This window comes from Lissotriton vulgaris, chromosome 7 (assembly GCF_964263255.1).
Source record: "Lissotriton vulgaris chromosome 7, aLisVul1.2, whole genome shotgun sequence".
NCBI classification, from domain to species: Eukaryota; Metazoa; Chordata; class Amphibia; order Caudata; family Salamandridae; genus Lissotriton; species Lissotriton vulgaris.
In genome coordinates this window covers 1,122,674,262-1,122,688,856 of record NC_141695.1, presented here as the reverse complement: position 1 = coordinate 1,122,688,856, position 14,595 = coordinate 1,122,674,262, and positions in this window count along the sequence as shown.

Here is a 14,595-nt window from a genome sequence, read left to right as displayed (position 1 = left end):
AATATTTATTACCTGTATAATAATTTTTAGAGACCCATTTCTTTTATTTCATCACTACAAAGTGCAAAATAAATATATGCACTCTAAAGAAAAGGATCACACTATACAAACCATTTAATTCACTTTAGAGATTGCTACTTCCCACAGAGACAGTGCCATTTATATTACAACAGTATACTCACCATGTCAATGTCTTAGCATATGCAAAATGTCATACTTACCATGAACAACCACCTCATAATAAAACTCTACATTAATATTTAAAAAAGTGCCTATACATAGTATATTCACAGATATGCAGGAAAATGAGCATTACATTTAGATCCATATCATAATACCTCTCTGTAATTAAAAATGAAACACTGCCAAACATAATACAACAAGATTTTAAAAATAATGAGCACTTCACAAGTATTATTAAAATAAACCTGAAAGAATTATACTCCAATGATTTCTAAATCTCAACTCCTTGCAAAATATCACATATCCCAAGCTCATTAAAACATAATTTGAACTGACAATAGAGAACATCTCCAAAAACATATGTACTATAAGCAGATAGGACCACATGTGAAACATTTGAGATAAAATCATGTTCAAAACATTTACAAGTTATTCTTTATTATTTTCATCACCACCCACAGAAATTGCCAAAGCCCAAAAAAGGAACTCACCTGAAAAAAAGAATATATACTCTCAATATATGAATTCAAATAGCAGGTTGTTCCTTTCAGGCACCAAACACTCTAAAAATGGAAAAAATAAAATTGTATTAACTTATAACAAACTTATTTCCTACACAATATACAATCATTATAGCATTGATCAAGCATAAGTAATAAGATTCCCAAAATACTCTCCATTAAAAATAAATACAAAATGTATCATTTATAAACGCATTGTGCCACAGATATGTCACTTTTCCCCATATTAAAATTCATGCACCTACACCACTAGGCTTTCAAAAGTAAAAGGCCAAGTCACAAAACAAAAAAAGCCTTATTAATGAAACATTGCGCCTCCACTGCGTCACTTTTACCATGGGAAAAGTGACGCACGGGTGACGCAAAGCCGTCATAAATAAGGCCCCTTGTCCATAGAGAAAAACTACAGAACCAGCATTATACACATGCAAGCAGTACACTTGCACAGAACCACAAAACAGCAAGAGCCACCATGTTAATATATATCCTTAATATAATAAACTTCTAAAAATGGATACATATTTCCGTGGCAAACTCCTTAGCAATATTTAAGTGACTAGACTCCTAGAAAATTTATCAAGTCATTATGCTCCTCTCCACTGCATAGCCGGCGACCTAATTCTGTGCAGTTCCTATACGACCGGCAGTACTGCGCCGTTTCCTTTACCACCTTCGTAAATTCAAAATGGATGTCCCTCCTGCTTTCGCAAACGAACCGGACCACATACAACTATTTCGACAGAGAATGCTTCAGTACTATGGCACCTTACCACTCTCAACTTTGAATACTTCATATCGATTATCATTTCGATATTCGTATTTCACCTGTGTGCAGCCTGTATTTCATTGCCTGAGCTGTGATTTCACGTGGGCCCTGGAATTATATCTCTGCAATTTGGTACCTCCTGAAGCGAATTACAATCACCTCATGAATCCGTTAATTGATCATGAACAGCTTTGTTCCGACGAAGAGATTATGGCCTTTGCAGGGATACAAGCAGTTCTGGATCATTGGAATATATTCGCAGCGGTGCAATATTTCCTAACACAGAGCTACATCGAAAACCCACCGAGCTGCCCTATGATGGTAAAAGACGCTCCAATAATGACAGATCATGAATGCTCCTTTCATCTTCTCAATTGGATGGCTGACATGTTTTCAGATAATAACAGTGATTTCTTGTTACAAACACTTGCTGCCTATTTTGCCTACACAATGGACGGTTAACTCTTTCCTAACAGAGAACTACATCGAAAACCCACCGAGCTGCCCTCTGAAAATAAAAGAAGCTCCGATTTTAACAGATCATGAGTACTGCTTTACTCTTTTCCATTGGATAGCTGACATACTTTCAAATGATAAAAGTGATTTCCTGTTAGAAACAGAAGCTACCTATTTTGCCTAAACAATGCTCCAATAACTCTTATACAAGCCATTGACTCAATGCAAAACTCGCTAATATATGCTACATGTGCCCTAATTAATGTGTAAATTTTAAACGAATTTTTTATAACTGTAAACGCCATTTCGCATCTCAACTGCTTATTTCCGCCTCACACGCCTCTACTCCTTTAATTTCCTATAAAATTATGTTTTTAAAAAACTTTACAGAAAATTATGTTCTTTCAACAATATTTCCATTTTTAATTGTGCTGTATTTCAAATGCAATACTGCAACCTTCAAAAGATATCTCAATACCATAGTTCTCCTCAATAGTGATTTGCGCAGCATCCAACAGATGACATACATGCACCAATCCGCCATTTTGTCGCTTTTGGCGCCTTTTTTTTCCCTCACACAGTAACAACACAAACTTGATAGTGCTTCGCATGTAGACAGCTGATTGATAAAGTAATGATGTATAACCACTTGCATTTTCATATATCGTTCCTAAACTAAAAGACCAGAGACCTTCTTCCATTTATTAAAATATAATATACTTCCTTATAAGAGTGTACAATGTTTTTTTCCAACTATGTTCATTTTTCTTCAACTATAGCGTTTATATTCCATGTCCTACTGACAATACCAATTACTGTGTTTTTTGCAATTTCTGTACTCATATCACATAATGATTTGCCTTTAAAACAGAACATTTCTAAATAAACATTTCAAATATTCACGGTTTCTCTTTTAATCCATAATCTCAACTGAAATGATTTCATATTGAAAAACTATTCATGGGTTCCACATAACCTTAACTGTAGACACTGAGGACCTTATTTATGAAGACCTTCCGCCGCCGGTGCCTCATTTTTTAAAAAGAGAAAAAAGTGACGCACCGTTGGCGCAAGACCTTCATAAATAAAGTCCTGAATGTTTTCTTTTCTCGACCTCACTTACTGATACCAGAACCTGCAAGCCAATTACGGCCCGTGAACTCTTTCTTACTAGGTCGCGCACCGTACAGACAGTTATACCACTGTTAAATTTTTTTTTTACTGTTACCAAACACCGCCACAGTTCCGCTTCACTCGGAGTTAATCACTGCTCCCACGCTTCCACAGGCCAGACGCTATGTCGTATTTCTCTCCTTATCAGCCTTTCATCTCCACAATAACAAACAGATCTCCGCCATCCACCAGAAAACAGACTCAGATGCAGAGGCACCAAAGAGTGAAATGCGACATACCCTCTGCTCTGAGAAAGCAACCTAGCGGTAATTGTGAAAGAAAACATTCAGTAGCGCTTTAAAAATACAAATGCAATTATATAATTATTTTTTGGAAACGTTCCAATCACTTTGATAGGACTATCTGTGTGTGCCTCCACAGCAAACTTCCTCAGCCCGGATTGAAGGCAAACACACAGACAATAAGATAACACAGAGCAACGGAGATTGAAAACAGAAGGGACATGAAGATGCAGTCAAACAGCAGGACTGAGAGAGATATTTATATACTCCGTTGCCAACCTCAATGTACGAACACATTTACTACACAAATCTCTATACAACCTCATGGTCAAAGCTTTTCATTTTATTTCACTCGACCACCTCCCTCACCCCACCAATGCAAACGGCGACCAGAAACCGCACTATAATTTTGACGTCTAACAGAAACTTTGTGAATACCTTAATCATTACCACTTTAGCCCCCTTCCCCGTCCCTCTCGCCCCAACCCCACCAGTGCAGGCCACGGCCACCAATCAATCATTGTTTCTGATTAAACTATATTATACGGTACATGACAAAACAAACAGTTACGCACTTACCTTTACCAATGCTTTAAACGATGTAGAACAGTTAAAGTCACAAAACAGATATTCGTTAGCGGAACTCTGAATATTGCTTCTATCACTGCAACCAAAATTGAATGGCACAGATATCCAGTCAATACACACTCATATAACTCTCATCAGCCAATCACATTTCCTCACGCAAAATTGTAAAATCAAATTTACATTTCAATTGGTTGTCCTTCACAATATTTTCATCTCCGGCTGTTTCCATGGTAACACCTCATTCTGCACCTTGCTGAAGGCACAGGTCAAAAGTTCATGTCTCAACGTTCTACAGCGAACTTAGAAGATTGTTTTCCCTCCAGAAACACCTGCCAATCCACAACTCTGTTACATGTCTTTTTTTTCACACCCAATACTACTTTTCGTTTAACATAAACATTAACATGCAACGTACTCTTCAATCACCACTTATTATAATCAACCAATCATTTTTATTTTTTTAACCACACACAACCTCTTCCTTTTTCTTTATTTAGAATTTCAACTTCTAACTCCCATTCCACTTCCAGAACCGATCGGAGGACGACTACAAATCCCTTGAAAATGAAGGTCTGGCTAATAGGACACAATTATATTCACTTGAGTGAAAAATATTCAGTAAGCAGACGAATTTGCAACCTCGGCTTACCAAATGTACACATTACATGGATTGCCAAAAGAGGATTGAAATGTCACCAATTGATTCCATTGGTGAAAAATGTATGCATCTCCCAGAACCAAACCTTATAATTATGCACTGTGGTGGGAACGATCTAGGCACAATCACTGGGGTAGGTCTGGAAATGCTTCTAAAAGACACCTTTCGACAATTGATGACACTTTTTCCTCGATCTGCCTTGGTATATTCCAATATATGCCAAAGACAGAAATGGAATTGGTCCAATCAACATTGTGCACAATTTGAGAAAGCAAGGAGACATGTAAATAAATCTGTTTCTGCTTCCTCAGAGATTATAGCATGGGTTCTATTTACCACAACAACTTGCGATACCACATGCAAGACTTCTATAGGAGAGACGGTGTTCATTTCACGAATGAGGGAAACAGAATCTTCCTCTGCAACATCAGGCTCTGCATCGGTACTTACTTATAAATGCAGAAAACACTCAATTAACACAAGGACTCTTTTCAGAGCCACCTTATATCTAAGCACTCAAACTTCTGATTTATCTCCATTTTCAGACTCTCGTTAATAGGTGTGCGCGACCGGGTGCGCGCACCCCGCTATTTTTTTCGGAAACAAAATTTTATGTCTTTTCGCGTTTGAGGGCCTTACTGCACACCCCGAGAAAACCTACGCAGCAAGACAATCTCTACCTTCTCCCCTTTCCATGTTTCAACGCTTTGAAATGAACAATATATTTACTCGCAGTGACAAAATGGCGGACAAAACTTCCTGATTTCCTTCGAATCGAACGTTAACAGACGTCACGCAGCAAAAAAAAATTCCGCTCACGCGCAGCCGCTTGGGTGCGCGAACGTGTGCGTGCCTATAGATATATAATTGACTTTAACTTTAATTTTCTCAACAACTACTGAACGGATTTACACCATTCCAAAAACAGCGTAATCTGCGAACAGGACTCTACAGTTTTGCCAAATTTCTTATAAATCCATTCAGCCGTTCGACCTGTAGCCGAGTCTAAAGGTCCTATGGAAAATAACATGGAGAAAACACGTTTTGGGACCCCCCTTCTATCTCAGCCCCCACTTGACGAATCCCCCCCCAAACTTTCAAGAAAGGAGCGCAGCGGACCGAGCCATCTTCTTTGAGAAATTCACAAAGATTCATACACCAGGGCCAAAGTTATTCCAAATAGAATGTTGAGGATTTCCTATGGAAAACAATCCTAACTATAACTGGTAATATATATATAGTCACTTAGAGAAAAAGAAGACCTGGCTGTCAGCAAAAGGAGGGTTTTTCAGGTGTGGGAAGTGCAAGGCCTGCAGCCACAGCTCCAACGTGAGGGAGGTCGAGCTCAAAAGGATAAAAAGGAAATGGAGAATAACTAAGAACATCCAGTGTACCACTGACCATGTCATTTACGTTGTTACCTGCCCTTGTGGCAAATGGTACATAGGCGCTACAAATTTCCCCGTAAAAAAGCGAATTTTGGAGCACTGGCGTGCAATCACAAACAAGGACTTTGCATACAGTACGGCCAAACACTTCCACCAATTCCATGATGGAGATTGGACCAAAGCGAAATTTTTCGCACTGGATTCAATCCCCAAACATATCAGAGGAGGGGATCATCTGACAGCTTTACGCAGAGCAGAGTCCAAATTCATTTTACAGGCAGGGTGTATCTTTCCTTTTGGGATGAATATTGACGAAGAGATGTATGTACATTTGTGAACTGCGGATCTGCATGCTTCCCAGTTTCCCCCTTAAGATACTCTGATTTCATGACATATCTCTCCAAATATGTCTTTTAATTAATATTATTTGTTTTTCAGTAACGTTTGGTTCTTGGCTGAATATAGCTATTATTATCTCAAAATTTTTAACAGGTTGAATTGTGGAATATTATGACTTCGTGTATAAAGCTATGATGTCCTAAAAATGAATATGTACAGTTGATTTCAGTGTACTAATATGTTCTGTTCTCACTGTTTCTCTTCCCCTAGAGTGTAAGACCTCGTCTTGACATGAAGCGACATACCACTGATAGAAAATATTGCTATGAGCACTACTGCTTCACATGGATTTATTGAATACGACTATGAGCATGAGATCTTTCTCTTTTTGGAGGGGGGGAAAGGGAAAATTATTTTTGAGTAACATATTCTCACTATCTGACGATATTGACTAGACATAGATCATAGCTCATTTCACCTATTTTGACACGAATAAAATGAGTTTGGAATACATAAGATGATGATACATAGGGTACTACACCCAAGCGATCTTAATCTTTAGAGATATATCCATATCTTTTCACAAATCACAGATTCCATTACTCCTTTATCACTTCCTCCTTTATTTTCAACCTGTCTTTTTGGAATCTATACTATGGGTACTACACCCTTAATGTGCAAAATGCTACGTGATACATTCAACCTGAAATGTTATGTTTCACTCCCTTTTTTTTCTCTAAAAACCAAACAATTGGGAAAATGCATTATTATAGATTCTCTATGAGTTTCTATTGTTGCTGTGAATAAATGCATGGCTTTTAAAGAGATCTCCGTGTGATGTTTGTAAACACGGAGACCTTTCTTCCCTTTCTATGATTTTGTACCAGTACTTAAAGATGAGTAAAAAAAATGACGGTCATGTGACCAAGAGCCCGTGAGCTCGAAACGCGTCGTTTGTTTATGCCCAAATAAACAACCTTCTAAGTACCTGATGGTGTGGCTTGTCATCCTTGTTTGGAACGAGAGGATTCTGTTGATATATATATATATATATATATATATATATATATATATATATATATATATATATATATATATATATATATATATATATAAAAATAAACCAATAAATAAAATGTAACAAAATAATAGAAAACAAAAGGTGGAAGACTCCTGTGGGGACCCTGGATGTCAATGACAGAGCCTGGAAAATAAAGCACAAAATAAGGACGTGTGTAATGCGCATATCAAAGCCTTGAGAGAGAGAAATAGAAGGAAAAACAATCCACAGAGAAAAAGAGAGGAAAGGAAAGAAAGGGAGTGATAAAGGGGGAAGGGAGAGAGAGCTAGAAGGAAAGGAATGGAGAGAGTGAGAGAGAGAGAGACTTTCCCCTCTGCACATCCATGAGCAAATAATTACCTGGTGCCGGTGGAGTTTGCAGCTAATAATTTTCCTGAAGAAGACGGCTGCATTTTTTCTGGCCCGTCGAAACGCGTTGAGGATTGAGGGGGAGAATTCAAATCATTAACTAAGGACTATTCTGACTGATGCTGAATATAACCTTATTGAGTTCCTCCTTTCTTTGAACTTTAGGAACTTGTGTGATGAACTGTGAAGATTATTTGTTCCTTATATTGTCTGTTTTCCCCTGATTGTGATTAATATAATTTTATTTCGGTTTTTAACACTATTTTAAATAAACTTGTGCATTTGGTAATTTGTTTGTTGTTTCAGAATTTGGGTTACTACTGCATTGCTCTTAAGTGTGCCTGCATTTTGTGTTATATGTTACATTGTTTTGATTTATGTGGCCAGAGGGAATTTCTTTCTTGACAAAGTCAACTGTTTAGAATAGACCTTTTGGGTGATATCTATTAGACTGATGGGTCTATAATTTGCGGGATCGTCTCTATTACCCTTCTTATATATTGGGACGATCTCCGCGCCCTTCCATGATAGGGGGATAGGCTGACCTTTACTTATTGCATTACTTAGTCAATTAAGGTATGGACCCCATACATCAAGAGCATACATCAAGAGCATAAGCATTGAACAAGAGTACATTCTCAATTAGGAAAATAATGATTAGAATGAAAATATGCAGAGTTTTTTATAAAGCAATCTTTACGCATTTGACAAGAGGGTGGGAAGAGAGAAGGAAACCGTGCAATGATATACCCACATTCCCTGAAATGGTGTGAAGAACTAACCCTGACCACGGGTCAGTTTAAAGGACAGAACCCCGAAAATGCAGGCACCATGAAGGCAAGCAGGTGCAGATCGGAATCAGGACAGGTAAAGCCAAATTGGATCAGGACAGGACCACCAAGGGCTAAGACCAGCACCCGCAGTGAAAGTCCCTCTCTGCAGCTAACAGCCAGAACCAGGTAAAAGTTATCGATTTCTCCGACAAAGTGCTTCGCCATCACTCCAGGTCTCAAACCCCGATCTGGGTTTCGAACCTTCTGACAGAGGGCTCCGCCAGCACCTCTGCTCACGATCACCTATTGAGTGCGTTGGGTCAGTGACAGGTCAGCTATTCGGACAAGTCGGACAAATTTGCTAACTAAACCTACTCTAGTTATACTATTTTCCAAGAGAGTCTACCACCCTCCAATGTTGCATGTGTAAGGATGCCCAATTTTGATTGGACAAGAGACGGGGAGAGATCATCACACCATACTAAAATGAACTTTTACTTCCGAATGTTTTATAGACGTTACGGCCCATTCAATTTTAATTTTCCTATGCATCTTTATTCCACGCAACAATGGATGTTGCTTATAATAATACAATGTTAGCAATATTTTCTTCTGCTTGGGGTCAGCAGGTTAGATTCCCAGGCGCATCTTCTAGTGTGCTGTAAGCCTGGCATGGCTTCAATGTCAAAAGACGTCAGCTCCTTCTGGAGTTTGACATGCGCAGTGTGGGTTTTCAAGATGGAGTAATAACACCTCCCAGGCCCAAGATTATTGTTACATGAAAAATAGAAAAGAAACAGTTTTAGAACACAGAATACATGAACATACTGTATACCACTTACCTCTAATCTATTCCCATTACTTTAATTTTACTGTTGCGCTATTGATTAGGCAAAACAAACAGCTTAGCAAAAGTAGCAGTGCAAGCTTCAAGCATGCTGTAACACAGAGCAGCTATCTTAGTTGTAGTGCACAACAGCGAAACTTTCTCTCCAAGCCGAGAAAGACGTCATGTCACATGAGTATGACAGATGCATGCGCAGTAGGAAATCCCGCGTAGCAGCGGGCATTCTAGTGTAAGCACATTATTGTTAGTAGAAAAACATAAGTAAGCTTCTTCTAGAAACCTAACATGTTGTGAAATGCAATTTTAATAAGACAAACATGTTGGTTAGCGCAATTATGTTATGTTGAGAGGACTGAATTCAAGCAAGTCATAAGTCATGTTATGTGCGAATCCTTGCTCCATCAGGATCGGCTTGTATTAAATAGGGTTAGTGGTACCAGAAACATTGAGACTGTATGAGACTTTTATGGTGCTTGGAGTGGACGGCCTCACTGGGATTAATGTGTGTTGCCTACTGGACTGTGTCATGTGGAATAGGGACTGTATCCGAATTGTGAGTCCTGCTGACCGCAGTGTAGGCCAGAGGTAGCGATGAGGAAGGGCCCACAGCCATGTGCATAAGTTGGTGACCCCACCGGCCTGCGTAGTGCAGATTCAGTGGAACCACTTGTCGCCAGCCTTCAATCTGTAAATACTCCTCACTAATCAAAGGGAGTCAGGTGCTGTGGTTGCTGCCACTGAAGTTGTGATCGCTGCCATTCAGGTCTCAGGACATAGCTACACATGTGGGATTGGCTTGTGTTAAAGAGGGTTAGTGGTACTATGTGTCGGCGGCTTTGCATATTGAAATACGGCTCACTGATCGAAGGGAGTGTGGTGCTGTGGTCGGTGCCACGGACTTGGGGTCACTGCCATTCAGGACTCAGGACACAGTTACACATGTGGGATTGGCTTGAGTTAAAGATTAGTGGGACTACGTGTCGCCGGCTTGCATATCAAAATATGTCTCACTGATCGAAGGGAGTCTGGTGCTGTGGTCGGTGCCACGGACTTGGGGTCACTGCCATTCAGGACTCAGGACACAGTTACACATGTGGAATCGGCTTGTGTTATGAGGGTTAGTGGGACTACATGTCGCTGGCTTGCATATCGAAATATGCCTCACTGATCGAAGGGAGCCTGGTGCTGTGCTCGGTGCTACGGACTTGGGGTCACTGCCATTCAGGACTCAGACACAGTTACACATGTGGTATCAGCTTGTGTTACAGAGGGTTAGTGGAACTACGTGTCGCCAGCTTCCATATTGAAATATGCCTCACAAATCGAAGGGAGTATGATGCTCTGGTCGGTGCTACGGACTTGGGGTCACTGGTATTCAGGAATCAGGACACAGTTACACATGTGGGATCAGCTTTTGTTAAAGAGGGTTTGTTGGACTACGTGTCGCTGGCTTTGCATATCGAAATATGGCTCACTGATCGAAGGGAGTGTGGTGCTGTGGTCAGTTCTACGGACTAGGGGCCACTGCCATTCAGGGCTCACGCCACAGTTACACATGTGGGATCGGCTTGAGTTGGACAGAGTTAGTGGCACCACGTGTCGCCAGCCTTGCATATCGAAATAAGCCTCACTGATCGAAGGGAGTCTGGTGCTGTGGTCACTGCCAGGGACTTGGGTTGACTGCCATTCAGGACTCAGGTCACAGTTATACATGTGAGATCTGCTTGAGTTGAAAAGAGTTACTGGCACCACGTGTCACCACCGTTGCATATGGTAATATGCCTCACTCATCGAAGGGAGTGTGCTGCTGTGGTCGCTAGCATGGACTTGGGGTCACTGCCATTCAGGACTCAGGACACAGTTACACATGTGGGATTGGCTTATGTTGAAGGCGGTTAGTGGCACCATGTGCAACCGGTCTTCCACAGTGTAGGCCGGAGGCAGCGGTGAGCAAGGACCCACAGCCATGTGCATACGTTGATGGCCCCACTGGCCTGCTTAGTGTAGGTTCAGTGGCACCACATGTCGCCGGCCTTCAATATGCAAATTCCCTTCACTAATCAAAAGGAGTCTGGTGCTGTGGTAACTGCCACGGACTTGGGGTCACTGCTATTAAGCACTCAGGACACAGTTACTCATGTGGGATCAGCTTGTGTTAAAGAGGGTTAGTGGCACCACGTGTCGCCGCCGCCGCGAGTGCATGGAGGAGGTGGAGCGTGGAGCTGACCTCCGGTGGCAGATCCTACTCCTACCTCTCCGCCAAGACCTGGGACACCCTCCCTACCCACATACGACACACCCAGGACCTACTCACCTTCAGAAGACTCCTCTAGACCTGGCTCTTCAAGCAGTAGCAGCACCCCCCTCCCCTGAGTGCCTTGGGACCCTCACGGGTGAGTAGCGTACTTTACAAGTACTCTGATTGATTGATTGATTGATTGATTACATATATATATTTATATATTCTCTGAAAAAAGCATACGTTTCAGGGACATTATAGTTAGAAATTAGCATTTGAAAAACCTTAGAAATTCACTGAAAAAACCATAGAGATCAGGGGTGTTATAGTTAGTTGGACATTTTACTTGTACAAAACCATAGAAATTCCTCTGTTATAGTTACTTCTGCTAACTATAACTTGCGCGCCTGCAATGCACTGCTTTTGATGTCACATATTACATCATTCATGACATCTCAAATGACATCACTGATTACATCATCCAGTGAATGTGGTTTTGTTTGAAATTTAAATATATATACCAATCTTTCTGCTGCCTGACGCCGAATATTGCCACTAGCAATATATAGAAAGCCCTGGGGAACTACGGAGCCTGCTTGGGGAACTACGGAGCCCGCTTGTCTCCCGCTGACCGACGCTCATAGAGCAGCTGGAGCGAGGCAGTCGGTCGAGACGAGCGCGAGGCGGACCACAACCCCCAGAGTCCTGAGCGGTCTGCCGCGTTACTGCTCTGCGCCAGGAGGCGCTTATAAGCGTCATCACCCCCGTCTCGTGGGAGGGGAAGCCCGGGCAAAGGGCGGGCCGTCTGTGGCCGTCCGGGGCCGAAGGCGGCCGGGCTGGGCACTCCCTCTAACATCGGACCTGCTATCATCTTCAGGTATCTAATCACTGCGCCTGCCATTGAGTAGTGTTTGCATAGCTCGCTCGTCATATACTAAACTAACCCTCTGGAGCATAGGGATACTGCGGGCCTCTCATCACATCAATACACCCTTATAGGGTTGGCATTATATCTGTGGTCGAACTGAACTCCTCGCTACCCTCAACTATTGGAGTGAGCATACTGGGTCCTCTTGACAAATACTTTGCACGGGCGAAAAGGGACATAGATAGAGAGATAGAGTTGGCAGAACGGATTACTAAAACAGAAACCCTTAGTACCCGCAATAATTGAGGTAACTTCCACGCCAAAAAATAACAATATATCAACAGTGGGAGAGTCAGATATAGACCTATTCAACACCAATGACAGCCCCCTGATTTTTAAAGAAGGCCTACCTGAAACAGCTAACAAGGAGCTCGCAAGCCCCACTAACACCACCCAAATACTACTGGAACCTGCCGAGGTTATTGTGCTGAACTCCCCAATAGTTCCGGATGTAGATGTGCCATGTCACTCCTCCCCCGCAGTCATTTCCCCTATGGAGGAGGGGACACAAGGGGAAACACACATAGCTAATCCATCAGCAGGTAAAACACAGAGTAAGAGAAGCTATGAAGTATGCCATTCTCCACCAAGGAAAAAGAGGAGAAAGGCAGGGGGCAGAAAAAGGTCCATAAGTACAAAAACACCATTGCTAACAAAGAATCCCACAGATAAAATTAATAAGGCCACTATGAAAGAAGTACCAAACAAGCCACAAGCGGAGTTGAGTGTGCCCTCAGTAAGTAAGACGCATGGAGGGCTTGTAGAGGACGTTGAACGCCTCCTAAGATCCTTTATGCTCCCCATTTTAGAGAGGGTTAAAAGGCTGGGAGAAACCATGGATCGTATATTGGAAATACAAACATCCAACGAAGCAGGAGGAAGCAAACTGAAGGATAATGGCCAAGTAGAGACACATCCACTACAGAACATCGTGACCCACACTAAGGACCAGCCAAGAAAAACCCTCACTCATAATGATAAAAACGTGAAACCAATGTACACTCCGGTATCTCAGGAGGGAAAAACTAAGACCATGTCCAAAAAGGTCCCCGCAGCTGCAGATGTGAGGAGAACAAACGTTCCACCACAAAACCCGCACAAAACAAAATATAAAGGAAATGTAGATCTACCCCCAGAGTCATTGAATTATGTCATTATTTTGACTGGGGTCCCTAGGGTACCAGCGGGTAGCATAGAGCCAGACACTAGCTTAAAAAATAAAGTTACTCATTGGCTGCGGATTAACAGACCACTCCCACCACACCTAAATGGGGAGATAGTCTCTGTTAGACGCTGTGACTGGGTGGGTGTGAGACCAAAAAAAAATAGAAGGTGATGTGATCATCATAAACTTCAGGGATTATAGGGTGGTTAACCATATCTCTGACTGGTTCTCGGGAAGGCAGGAGGGGAGTGTAACCACCCGAAATTTGAGTTATTTTTACCCTGAAGGTATGATGAAGCCCCGTGCCCACCTCCCAAAATGGGGTCACCACAACTTCCACGCACCTGCTAACTATAGACAGCACCCCAGCCTAAGTAGGCATAGGTACATCGATCCGCCATTTACCACCTTGCCTCATTATCCCAATAGATTTGATCACTGTCCAGGTAATAACTATCATCCTAAAAACCCAAACCTTTACTGGAATATTCCACTCCACAACCTCTTTGAACCACTCTCTGGTTTAGACCTAAACGATTGACTTGATAAACCAACAATTAAGTCAATCGGCAAACAGGCGAGGGAAAAGGAAGGTGTGTATAAGAGTCTCTCATCTGATCAGAGAGTAGGAAGTAAGAGGAATACAACCACAGTTAGTGAAATAGGGATGATGAATAACAGCAAAAAGGTAAACTCTGTTATAGGTAAGGGCAATGACATCTTAACAGAGAGGGCAACAAGGAAGGATGTTGTGGGAAAACCGAATTTGAATACTGTAACTAAAGTTAGAAATACAACTAAAATTAAAGATATAAGATTATAAGAACGGCAAATAAGTGTAGTAACGTGGAATGTGTGCGGGATTGCTAACAAAGTGACAGAAACTCTTTGGGGAGAGTT